We start from the raw sequence: 14,183 nt of genomic DNA, 5'->3' as shown, positions 1-14,183 counted from the left end.
CTTATTTAAAATAATAAAATCGATAATTAACAGCCCTGCTCTGCTTGAACTAATTCAAATTCGAATACCTGGTAGGTGCACTAGAAGTAAGGAATTATTTTTTTGTAACTATTCACGGAGCAACTTTGAAATGCACTCTCCTATACCCAGGATACATAAGTATGGAAATGAATTAGAACAAATATTCGATATCTTCAATACAAATTCTGTTCATGAATTGAAACGAATTCTCACTCGTTATTGTTTAGAAAAATAATGGTTTATTTTAAAATATATTATTAAATTTAGCTTTGTTTCCTAGAATTCGTGATTTTTCATTTCTTTATTTAACATGTTAGACATAATTTTAAATTGTTTATTGGTGGATTTATTGACAAATGGCAACTTCTTCCAACCAACTGATGATGATGATTTTACTAAATAGAGGTATTATTTAGTAATTTAACTTTTCATATTTTTTATTTTTGTTTTATTGCTCAAAAAACTTTTATTTTTTAAGTACTAATGTTGCATTAATTTTGTTATTAATATTATCTAGTTATTTTTAACTTTACTGTGTTATATTTATATTTAATACGTTAGATTTTCTCATGGTTATTGCTTTATTTATTTAGAAATGTCATGTTCCTTTTTAACTTTTTTATTATATGTTTACTAAATTGTTTAGTTTTAATTATTCTATTATTTCATACTATGTACTACATGATTATTGTGCATTGCTGTGATTACTTCTGTAATTTTTTTTTTTTTTTTGTAAAAGGTTCTTTGAACCGTTGATGTATAAATAAATAAATAAACACAATCAAACGTTTGATGTACTCGTATACCGTGCATCCGAAGACCGAAAACTTGACGTTTTCATTAATCCATAAAATACATATGTTGTTTGTAAATATTCAAAAACAAACTTTTACTTAACAGATAAAAACAACATCCTTCCATTTTTTGTATCTACATTCTCGCCAAATGCAGCCCTGGTAAACCATGAAAACAAATTTACGCGCCTAACTTTTTTTCTACTAAACATATTAAAGATTTGAAAAGCTTTCAATACGACCATGGCAAAGTTGATCATTTTGCTGTAAATCGGTTAAATAGTTATTTAATCTACAGAGGACACAAATACTAGCATTGCCTTACTACAGTACTACAATAATAGCTACAGTGAACTTAAATTTTTGATCTTAAACTGTTATAATTTATCAAACACAATTAATCATGTACCTACCTACTTTTACACAGTAATTAATCTTTACTTATGAATATCATCTATAAAGCATAATCTCACTCGCTATTTTTTTTTTTTAATTGTCATTTTTGTTTATTTGTGAGTTCAACTTTTTAATAGACGAGCTGAACCCAGCAATGCTTCGTTATTACTAGGTTTGAGTCCATAGTAGTAATGATTGAATTAAGTTAAAACTAAACGTTAATATTTTTGTGTTTTGGATTGCATAAATTGTGAGGATATGCGGTTACAGGATATTTTGAAGTGTTGATAAGTATTTGAACATTATTTTTCTCTTAGTGTTCTGCAGATGCCTCCTTGATACTGTGCGAAAAATACCGCTGCATGTCAAACCTTTTGTTCCCCGTCCCGTTTTTTACACCTCAAAACTGAACTGATTTTTCTATTTTTTTAAACAGTATCAGAATAAAAAGTTCTGTAACAAAAAATAGTTTTTACAATAGTTTACTGTGCACTCAAAGACAGCTGATAAAACTGAGTGTAATCACAGATTTTTTTTATGGTTCTAGTTTCTATTATAAACAATTTATCAAAAAAAAACATCAAATAGAGACAGGCTTATGTAAAATAACATAGATACAGTTTCGGCATTCTTAAATAAAACCACTGACTTATTAATAAAAATAGATGCACCCTGAGCCCTTTAAAATTATGACACTCAAATCATGCCCAAACGCTCAGTCATGCCTTACACGTATTTAGACGTTTTTTAACCACTCAGCTGGTTTTGACGTGAGCTTGACATTAAATTCGAAACCAAAATGCCAGATCATGAAGTGAAAGCATGTAAAAAGCGTTCAAAATGTAAAAACGACGGTGTGACTTTTTTTTGGTAAGTAGGTGCCTAGGTATTTGTTTATGATTGAATTCCAAAACTTAAAACAATTCGTTTTCAAATTTTGATTTTGAGTAGATTTTTAGGTACTTGTTTATGGTTTAATTCCAAAACTTTAAATTATTAATTTTTAAATACATAACTGTTGTGCAAACATCACACTTTGTTCTTTTCACCAACAGGGGTGTACTGTATTTAGCTATGCGATTTTCAAAAATGTATCGAATGCCATTTGATGTTTTTTTTAATATAACAATAAATCCATTAAAAAGAAATGAATGGGTCGAAATTTCAAGGAATTGAAACAAATAATCTGATTAGGATTCATTAAAATCGAATGTTATTTGTTAACATATAAAAACGATTTTTTTTGTTCACAACAAAGTTACAGCTTCCCAATTTTTAACAATGTATATGCAGTCTCGTCGAATGCAACCGTTGGGTCAATTTTCCCATTTTACCCCAAAATAAATATATTTTTATATTTACATAGTTATTGTACCACATAAAGCCAGAAGATGCAATAATAGTTGTCATAAGAGAAATACATATTTTATATTACGGTAATCGAGATTGAATGGAAAATATTATGAAAGTAAATAAAAAATAAACTGCATGTTTTTCAGAATCTCTTCAGAGAATAGCCACTTACTTCACAAAGTAAATGCCAAAACAATGAATAATTTACGACATCTTTTTATTTATGACATCTTTACTTCATTTTTCTATGAAAAATTAACAAGTCGAAAAAAGATTACCGTTTTAATGAGCTTTGAAATTGGATAAAGAAGTAATATTTGACTAACATACTTATTCCTTTTCATTGGACTAACGGTACAACTAAAAGCCTTGTATAAAAAAAAAGGGCGTAGGTAAAGAAGTCACAGAATTGGTAACATTACCTGCTTAAAATTTATTTATAAAACTGAAAGCTCGCATATAAAATCAATTAAGTTGGTGTTCTTTTAAACGTTTCCTAGTCGATTCTAAACGTTTGCAATATTAAAAAAGAATTTACTGGTAATACTGGTTAGTAGGTAAATTCCAAATTCATTTCTTTGCAAATGATGCCACCAGTTCAAGAGTGTAATTAAGTGTAGTTGCTCAAAATAGGAATAAACGTGTAATATAACCAAATCTAAGATGTAGGTCTTTTATATCGAGGAAGCATGGCCTTAATGCAACAAAGCTATTTTGAAATAATTATAAAATCATAAATTTATCAGTTTTTACTCTAGGTAAAGTACCTTTACATATGAGAATAAAAATAAAAATATACGAAATAGAGAGAAAAACGTAAATTAATAACACAGTTGAACTAATTGAATAGGAATGCTGTTTTTACTCTTGTTCAAAAAATATTTAAATTTACTTTGTATTTATTGTATTTATTTATCCAATGAAGTATACACAAAAAGTATACTCAAGTAAATATATTATAGAAAGTACAATAACCTAAAAAAATGTAAATTAACGCTCGAAAGAGAAATAATACGAATACCGATAAAAATATATGAAATGGATTTAGAATAATTAATTGAATTTTTAAAATCAATATGGATATTGTGAAAAAATGTTTTCAAACATATGTGTAAAAAGAAAATTTTATAAAAATATGTTGCTAGAAAAGTGATTTTATAGTTTTTAGTTCGTTGGGGAGATTATTCAAATTTTGAATTGCTTTGAATACAAAATTATTGTGACAATTAACATTTAGAAATTAAGATATAATTATAGTATATAATTGACGTCTTTTTCTTTTTCTACAGTCTCTCCACTGCTGGGTAAAGGCCTCTTCCAAACGTCTCCAATCCTTCCTTTCATCCGTTATAACCATCCATGTTTTAGGTACCGGCTATTAAAGCAACGTCATCCACCCATCTTTTTTGTGGCCTTGCACACTTTTTTGTTAGCCCATGGTCTCCACTTTATTATTCTCATTTAAGTGTCCTGCCCACTGCCATTTTAATTTTGCTGCACGACCCATGATATCCACGACTTCGGTTTTGCGCCTCATTTCTTAATTTCTCATTCTGTCCCTTAGACATATTCCGAGCATATTTATTTTCGAGAATTGCTATGTGCATTTTAGTTTCTAGTAATTTTTTTATGCTACAGACATGGTTTCTTATCCGTTTATCGTCCACGGCAATACACACGATTCATAGAATAATTGTATTTTTAAAGGGACTTGATTATTTAAAAAAATATATAAAATAATTTAGTATATATATAATATATGAAATAAAAAATACAGTTTTGCGTAAATTGAATTTTAAAGTTTGGTTGTTCATTGAAAATTAAGTTTGGTTTTTTTTTTTAATATTTATTATTTATTTTTCATGAAACATATTCTTATACATAACAGAATTTATATGAAATAAAAAGCAACATAATTTTGAGAAAAAATAATTAGGTAAGATAAGAAAAATAAAATCCGCATTTAGATGATTTTCCCTGTAAAAAAAATTGTGCTGGTTGAGTTAGTCGGCGACATTGTCTGCCTGAATTTGAGTTGTATCAAATTCAACAGTGTCCGTATTTTCAGACCAAGCGTGTATCACATTAGCGGAGATGGAAAGACTCTTGTACTAATGATGGTATTCTTCTGAAATTACTCCTGTTTTGCATAACTTTAAGAAGTTTTTTATAACAAAGGTTTTTGCTGTAGTAAGGTTTTATTAAGGCAGATATTTTTACTTCAATGAAAACTAGCTAACTCACATAGTAGTTGTCTTTACTTGTAATATAATCTTTGGATATGATATTGTTTTAGTAACAAAAACCAGACAAAGATACTTAACCATTTTTCCTTGTATATTCATTATCAAAAACATAAACTTCACTTAAAAAAATAATCACTTAAAATTATTTAAGTGATTTTCTTTGTCAAGATTTGAAAAGAAATGCGATATTTAAGTTTTTACTCGCTCTACAATTCTCTGGAACTCAGTTAATAGTGGTAATATCATTTAACCGATTATACCTGTAGATAGAGGATAACAATTTGAAGTTAATGGTATTCATAACTCAAATATGCCAAAAACGTAGTTAACCGGTTTTCCTTGTATACCCACGATATCACCATCATTGTCATCATTCCCTCTCCGCACCTAATGGTGCATAAGACACTTCATTAATACACCAATCACAGCGTATCTTAATCATTGTTGTTACATGAAGGTAAGATGATCAGTTTTACGTTTCAGGTACCAGTCCTGGGACTATGAAATATTCTGGTGTGAAAACGCCCCTTTAAATAAATATTTCATATTAACCATGTCGGGAATCGAATCCGAGACCTCTCGCATGGTAGGCAAACGTGCTCACCATTACACCACGAGGCCGACAAAATATATTTCAGTTTTATTTTTGTTTTTGTTTGTTTATTTTTTTATTTATTTCAAATTACATTCGGATACATATTGTAACGACTATATCTCATCCTGCCCCATTTAAGCAGCGCGTAATTAACCACGGGTCTAAATGATATTTTTGCTTTGGTAAAATTCAAGCATGGCAATATCACGTCAGACAGTGCATTATTAAAAAAAGCAAAAGAGCGCCCGTGACAAGCGGAATAAACGTGTAATATAACCAAATCTAAGATGTAGGTCTTTTATATCGAGGAAGCATGGCCTTACGGCATGCAAGTTCTATGTGATAACACGGAATCTAATGATGTATTTTTGTGCATAATTATAGGCTTCCTAAATACTCCATTTTTTTTTGTTTATTTAAAATAAATGGTATGTTACCATCTTTATAATGGACTATCATGATAAATGTCTTAATCTCGACAATTTTCTAATTAATTATTTATTTTCATTTTCAGTTCTAAATCATTTGCAATTTGGTATTTTAGATTTTATATTTAGCTAGGTTAACGTATAAAACTGTATTATTTCTGTTTGTAAAAATAAAATTGTAATTTCGAGAACATTCCTTTGTTATTTTGCAATTACCTAGTCCACATGTTTTAATTAGCAATACACGTGATTATTGAGGCTGCGAGATTTTTTAAATTTTGAATCCTTATTTTTATCTTGATTCTGCACACACCTTGTGGGAAGGTCGAACATAATGATTGTTCACATTTTGGAGAGATTCTCATATTTACTGGTTGAGCGACACTGGTGAATAGCGTATATTTTGTGATGGATTTGATCTGCATTTATTTGTTCGGCTCACTTTTTTTGCATTGTCTCACAACAATGCACAGAGCGTGGCTGTCAATCAATAAAGGCACAATTTATTTTTTCTATAAAATTAAATTAATTTTTTTTTGTAAGTCTTTGAAATCTGTTGATACATTGAGTGTTTTGACATTATTTGACATTCTTTCATTCAAAAAATTGTTCATTTTTCACACTCCTCACAAAAGAACGTTACAATATTCACCAACATATAATGGCTTTTTAGGCTGAACCTATGTTGATCCATAATAATTAACAACAACAAAATATAAAGTAAATTAAAATAATTTATAATTTCATAAGATACAATTTAAAAATAGAATAAAAAAACAATCCAAATACAATAAATAACATTTGATACTTTGATTATAATAATTTTATATGATGCAGTATAAAAAATAACAATACAGTTAAAAAACAGAAATCGAAATGAAAGAAATAACATGTTAAACTTATAAAAGTAATAGAATATAAACCATATCTATAAAGTAACAAATATATTATACTACTTCTACAACTACTACTACTACTATCACGCCATTTCTCTGTAGGGGTAGGCAGAGAGAATGGAACGCCACACACGTCCATATTGGTATACATTTATAGCTTTTTCCACATTCATACATCATGTCATACATTCCCTTCGGTTCTGCCTGCTTTTGACATGACCAGACTAAAGATTTTGGTTTATTTGATCATACCACGTCTTCTTTGGTCGTACTCGGCTTACGTTACCGTTCATTTTTGCCATATATTTGTGTATACTTGTTTTACCATTCTTTCTTCATCTATTTCTTAATCTTATCCATTATACCTGACTCAGATTTACACTCTCGCCTGATTTCATCATTTGTAACCCTGTCATACATTGATTTCCCACTCATTCGTCTAAGATATTGCATTTCAACCGGGTTTACTCGGCTTTCATCCTTTCTATGCCAGACAAACAGAAACCAATATACAAAATATTCGTATCATTCAAATTAATAGAACACTTAGTACAAAAATATATCTTTATATGTATATTTATTATGTACGTGTCATGTCGATATCGGTAATACAAAAATAATATTAACTGACATTCAATACATTTTTGAAAATCGCATTCATAAATAAAGTGTACCCGTGTTGGTAAAAAGAGCTGAGTTTGACATTTTCCAAAATAATTCCATATTTAAAAATTAATATTTTATGTTTTTGAATTTAACCATAAACATGTACCGAGGTACCTGTATAAATTCAATCTTTGAATATAAATAACTTTTAGTTTTGGAATTTAATAATTAACAAGCACCTAGATACCTACTTATCAATGAAAGGTCTTTTCTAAGGTAATAGCAGGCAAGCCAACGTTCGGGTAGAACAACGTCTGTCGGGTCCGCTAGTTTTTTATAATAATTTACAAATTGTATAAAGAGTAAAAAATTAATGTTATCAACAATGCAACAAAATGACGGTTGAAACAATATACAAAATAGGACAAAATATCGAAAAATATAAAGTGGAAATAGGGATAAGTATAACAAATGACAAAAAAGTAAAAAAGTTCACCAAAAAACGTTTCATTCAATGAATTAACTATTCCTGTACCTTGAACAACTTAATAACCACGTCTCCATCAATGTGCAGCAGCCAATTGCAAATACTTATCTTAAATACGTCTGCACTTGTAGAACTATTTATGACTGCCGAAATATGATGAAAAAACTTAGTGGCCAGGAGGGCAAAGCTTCTTTGTGCCAGCTTTGAGTGAGTGATCGGACTAGAGTTATTTTTTCTTCCCGCAAATCGAGTCTGTAAACTGTTGTTACCTTATTTTAATTTTAGATTTTCAGAATTTCACAAGTGCTTCTAACAAATAACTACCGCAAATCGGACTAGAGTTATTTTTTCTTCCCGCAAATCGAGTCTGTAAACTGTTGTTACCTTATTTTAATTTTAGATTTTCAGAATTTCACAAGTGCTTCTAACAAATAACTACCGCAAATCAAGAACTTTACAGTTTTCAAATAATTCTTTTGATGGGTAGCGTAGACGTTGTTGGACTCATAATCTTTGTTTTATGAATACTCATTCCCAAATCAATCCTTTTGAAGCCATAAAAGATTGATTTTGAAATTATTATTATTATTAATTATTATCCAAATTATTATGGAACTACAGGTGTAGTTTCATAATAATTTCGCTAAGTTCATTCATGTCTGAACTTATGACCACTATATCATATGTAAATCTGAAGTGACTCAAACGTATGCCATCGATCTTAACACCCCTATTATCCCAATTTAGGGTTTTTAATACATCCTTCAAGGCAAGTATAAAGAACGTTGGAGATATTGTGTCCTCTTGTCTGTCAAGTTTCTGTATTTGGATTTTATCAGTTTTCGTGTCTTCATAAATCCTCATATCTATAGTTGCTTCGTCATAAATGAATTTTATTAATCAAGTGTATCTAGAATCAACTCAACCATTTTAAAGCGCTTCAATAACAGCCCATTTTTTAAGTGAGTCTATCGCTTTTCGATACTACATGAAAGCTAAATGTAGTGTTATGTCGTATTCAGTTGACTTTTCTTTGAGTAATCTAATTTATTAGACATGGTCCTGAGTCCCAAAACCTTAGCAAAAACCTGCTTGTTCTAGTTGATAGGATAGCTGATTGACATATTTTTCTTAAATTTATTTACTTTTACTTATTTGCAAATTTGCAAAATATAACATTATTTATTTTGTAAATAGTATCTACTGTATGAATTTTAAATCATTTACATAAATTTTTCGTATTGAATATTGAAAGTTTCTTTGAAATTAGTCAGATGATAATTCTTTGTACTATTTCAAAAAAGTTTCATATATCGGCATATGTACCACCCTATCTAACAATACCGTATTGTAATAAAAATTGTACAATTGAGTAATACAAAATGTTAAAATTATTGATTCTTAAAATATTCCTTCATCTAATAAATTAATACGTGCATACATCTCCTAATACGTTTAACTAGTTCACAAACATGGTCATTCTATTTTTAGTGCTGGTCATGTATACACCGAGATATTTAATTTTTACTTTTGAATTTGACACAGAATTTGTAAGATTACAATTTTTTTTTTTGCAATTGCTTTGGTGAATAATTATTATTATCCCTGAATCTTAATTAGTTTTGTTAATAAAAAATGGGATAATTTTTGTCTTTTCCATATTTAAAGATAACATAATTACAACAAACCATAATTTTTATGTATTTATAAATATTCCCCTACCTGTTGCAACAAATTCAGATTTAACAAAACAAGATTCATTAAAAAACTCCCAACGAGTCATGATAGTACGTACCGCTTACAAATGTCTTTGAATTTACGTTTTCATAACACTTCGTAGACGCAGGTTTAGATGACTGAGGTAGGTAAAGATATCAACAGCTGACCAGTATCAGATTAACATATAGTTTTAATATTTTTTTACCTTAAAAACTTATCACTTCATAGGAATCTTTCATATTAAATTAATAAATTGTTCCGTAACGTTATTGTGTGGCCTCTGTGTGTGTTATATTGGTCATGCATGTCATTTTTGATGCACGATATTATAGAGAAACGCCCATTAAGGAGAGTCATGCAATCTTGCAAACCCTGATTGCTTTACATGCAAAACATAATTTTAGTATAGATTTTTTAAATGTGATAATTACACCGATTAAGGCTTACAAGAATTGAAAAAACGTTTTGCTTGTTATTTTTTTTTCCTAAATGGAGTACAAATTATTACGTATTGAATACTTCATGCTGACCTTGTGAATTCAAATGCATTGAACTAACTTTCAAATAGAATTTTCACCCAAATTCTGCTTGACCTGAAATTATTTGTGCTGCATGGTGATTTAGACACCGGTGCTTATTTTGAACGCTCGTCTGCACGTCTGAGTAAAAAAGGTCCATAAACCCTTTGGAGAGGAGTTCCAACGTATCTGCAATCGTCCATAGTCAACCCTGTCACACGTTTGATGTCCGCCTTCAGGGATTCGTCACTACGACTGACTATATATCCAAAATTCTTAACCAGTTTATTGCTGCCTCATGACTCAACTCCAAGTCAGCGGCAAGCTCAGCCTTCAAAATAAGCGATGCCGCTATAAAATCAGTTCTATTACCCCCCAAGATGGCCAGCAGAGGCAATCTTTGGCCACTCAAAATTGTTCGATTTGCAGTTCCAGATTTGGCCTCATGCCAGACTCTGGGTGCATTATGTCAATTGTGAGACAAGTGGCTATATAAATAGCCCCGGCAGCATTACTTTTGGTAGTCCTACTAACCCCACGTACTTTCATAAAGAAGGCTGGTGCTTAAGACGATATGGGTTTTGCATGCCAGAGGAACGAACTGGTTTCATCGAGTATCTTTTGCAGATAATTTACTTAATGAAATAATTTGATACTCCCAATGTTCATCTTAATGGTTAGGTTTCTTTCTACCTATGTCCGAATCCCCTTTCATCGTGAAATTCATAGTCTTGTGTGGTGAAAAGAAAAAAATCTACACAAAGTTACCAGTCCAGGAACCGTGTAGAACCATCTTTAAAACTAATATTTTAGATCTATTCTGCTAGATATTGAACCCGGGACCTCAAGAATGGTATGCGAAAACTTTAACCACTACTCAACGTGGTGGATTTGTCTTCACTCGAATTTTTTTTACGGTTTTAAATGAGTATAGTCATCAAATTAAAAACATTAGTTTAGAGTTTGGGTTGAAGACTGTATTTTTCATCGGCCTGGACATAGAAAAATATCATACTGTAATAAATTAATGAAAAACCTCGATGAAAATGACAATCTACAATTATTTTTAATTAAATTAGATAAATAACTTATTAAAGTCTTCAGTAATTATTTTTAGAATTTTCCCACATTTGTAATAATTTCGATGCCGCTTCACCTAACATAAAAAAACACGTATATTATTTTGAAAAGAAAATATTACACGAGCATTATGTGGGTTTTTCAACAAGCACGATTTATAAAGATGTGAGCATTAACGAAAGACCACTCTCTAAGAAATATTACTTCTTTTGGCACGGCCCGAAAATTTATCGCCATCTGTAAATGAAATAATCCAAGAAAGATACAAGTTGATTAATGTGGATTATTATTAAGGCTTTAACTTGTTATTTTATAAGTGAATTTTGAAGACCTCATTTGAATTTATTTTGTGTCAATAACGAACTGCTAAAATCATGTGTAAAACTCAGTTCACGAAATGAGTTACAAAGGCTTTGCTAATTTTGAATCATGCAAAATTGTCATATTTTTTTAAAAATTGATTTTTATTTCCTTATGTACTCGTATCACAACTATTTATATTTATTTAAATTAAAATCAAATATAAAAATGCTCAAAAAATATTTTTTAAACTATAAATTTGATTCCTCTATTTTTTAAAAAAAGAAATATTCGATATTAAAATAGTTGAAATCGAGTTGTGATTGAGTTTAAGTTGAATCTGGGATCATGGATCTGTGATTCCACAACACTATTTTAACAAGACCACAGCCCGGTTTAAAACCCGAACGAAATATTTATTTTAAGTATAAATAAAATAATGAATAAAATAGTTTTTTTGTAATTAAGGCGTTTTATCTAAAATTCATTTAACTTTTTTTATTTTTTATGTTTTTTATCACACGTTTTCTTTTTTTTCAATTGTAGAATTACTCAAAATAGATGGAATGACATTTGTTGGGTTTTTTTTTTTAATATACAGCATACAATACAAAACACAATAAGATGTGCGTGTGTACTTGTTAACTAAGATTTTTTCCCAAGAGATTATTTTCAAAAGTTAGGAGAGTATCATGAAATGTGTCAATTTTGTTATTTCGACATTATATGTAATATTCTCGACACATGCGGGTAATGATATAATAAAATCCCGACAAGGATGACATTACATTTAAGGATAATGGTTTCAAACCGGGAGCATTCGCCTAATTATTATTATCTGACCTTCATAGTAAAAAAAGATTAGGATGCGCTGCAGGTTGCAATCAGTGTTTTGGAACACAAATAACTTATTTATTTATTTAACAATTTACTAAAGTCGGCATTATAGTAATTTACAGGTTGTTTTACCCATTACGTAAAGCTGGCTGTAAATATAAGCTATTAGGTGCAAGTCAGGCAATAATGAGGAATAATGACATATTATAGATTTTTACATAAGGTCGTGTAGTATGTACAATTGTACATATTCAACATACACAAGTCTATTTCGCTTGCGTCTTTTTTCATTTCTTATAACTAATCATGAATAATAAGTAGTTCTGATTGCAATATTTAATAAACCCTACGTAATAAATGCTAAGGACTGAAAGAAAACACTGCAATGTGACCTTAATGTAAAATCTTATTTTTATTATTTCGAAAGAAATTTAAAAAAATATTCAATAGAATAAAAACTCGACCCAACCAAAAATTAAATATCGTATCCTGTTATGACTTCAATCACATTCATATGAATACATCATATTTTATGTAAATAAATTTAATGGTTCTTCTTTCTTAAATCCTTTGTCAGAATTAATGAGAAACACAAAAAAATAACAATTAAAAATACTTAGACTTCTATATTCTCTTCTATAAAATGTTCTTAATCTCTATTGTAATTTATTAGTTTAAAATATTGTTCAAGATACGAATATGATTATTTTCAGCTTTTATTAACCCTTTTTTGTATACACGTTGCGCTAAATATTACCATAAAAAGCATGTTTAACATGTTTGTGCGTATTTTAAACGACAAAAAAGGCAGACCTATTAAGAATCTTATTTCTGTAATTTTTCGAAACGAAAATAAAATGTCAATATACGAAACAGCGAATTTCAAAACAATTTTTCTAGGAAACGAGTTTTCTGATGACGTTGGACATGCTTTATTATTAATACAAGCGTTTATTAGGAACTCGGCGTGTACCTGACACGCTATTTCATCGAATATAATGCGAACTAAAAGGGTCGTTACTTGACACATGGATTGACGACACACATTAATATGAAAACATTGGGATAAATATACAATTTAATCACAACATAATAAGGCGCTGAAAAAATATTCGATCTTTTAATTTTTTTTCATTGCATTAAAAACTGCGTCAACTTTTAAAAATTAATTAAAAAATATTTGGTTGCTTTAAAACATTTGTTCAATACATGGTTAGTTGAAAGGTTGAAATTTAATTGCTGTGCAAATTTTATAATTTGAGACAGCATACAAAATGAAGACTTAAACAAATCATTAACTTTGTAAATAAAAATTTTAAAAAAAATTTGAAAGGTTTAATGCATTCAACGTTTCATTTTTTTAAGTACAACTTTAAGGATGAAGCTCGGGAAACATTATAGTATTTTATATTTCAGTAATATTAAAAATAAGATACTTACTAACTCCAAGAAGTTTTAACCCTGTTATTGCAACATTTTGTCACTCAGAATACAAGTTCCACACTAAACCACCGTCACTTAACAATTTATCACAAGCACTCGGGTCTAAGTTCGAATCACCCGCGAAAGTGAGAACAAAGTTGAATGAAAAGGTCGAACTTGGCGCTCGAGGCAATTCGCAATTCCCTCCACTGCGCGAGACTAACAGTCTAGGGGAAACTAGCTGTAGAGAAGGCCCGCTCTGGACTGAAGTCTCGTCGGCCCCGTGCCGAGCTCGTGTCTAGGGGTGAGGGCGACGCATGCGCCCCCTCTGCCTCAATTAGCCCGCCACTTTTAACGATGAAACCCACAACAATACCAGCGTCTTCTCGGTGGATACGATACGAACGGCTGCTTAACATACGCCTCTACTAAACTTCTCTTTTCTTTTGATGATCGAAAGGTTTTCGAGCGATTATCTTATTTTT

At 29.9% G+C, this 14,183-nt stretch overlaps 1 protein-coding gene across 2 annotated transcripts in view; it reads right to left on the bottom strand.

Moving 5' to 3' along the window:
* LOC148284353 (neural cell adhesion molecule 2-like) overlaps positions 1 to 13,924 on the bottom strand; it is a 163,093-nt gene extending 149,169 nt beyond the window's left edge. For both annotated transcript variants that reach the window (XM_088240826.1, XM_088240835.1), the window contains exon 1: positions 13,717 to 13,924. The gene's annotated coding sequence lies outside the window, so the exon portion shown is untranslated. The remainder of the gene's footprint in view (positions 1 to 13,716) is intronic.
* Positions 13,925 to 14,183: the final 259 nt, after the last annotated feature.

This window comes from Micrasema longulum, unplaced genomic scaffold (genome assembly GCF_059751315.1).
Source record: "Micrasema longulum isolate JH-2025_06_02 unplaced genomic scaffold, ASM5975131v1 h1tg000127l, whole genome shotgun sequence".
NCBI lineage: Eukaryota > Metazoa > Arthropoda > Insecta > Trichoptera > Brachycentridae > Micrasema > Micrasema longulum.
Note: the sequence above shows the minus strand (reverse complement) of the source record. Positions and strands in the feature narration are given on the sequence as shown.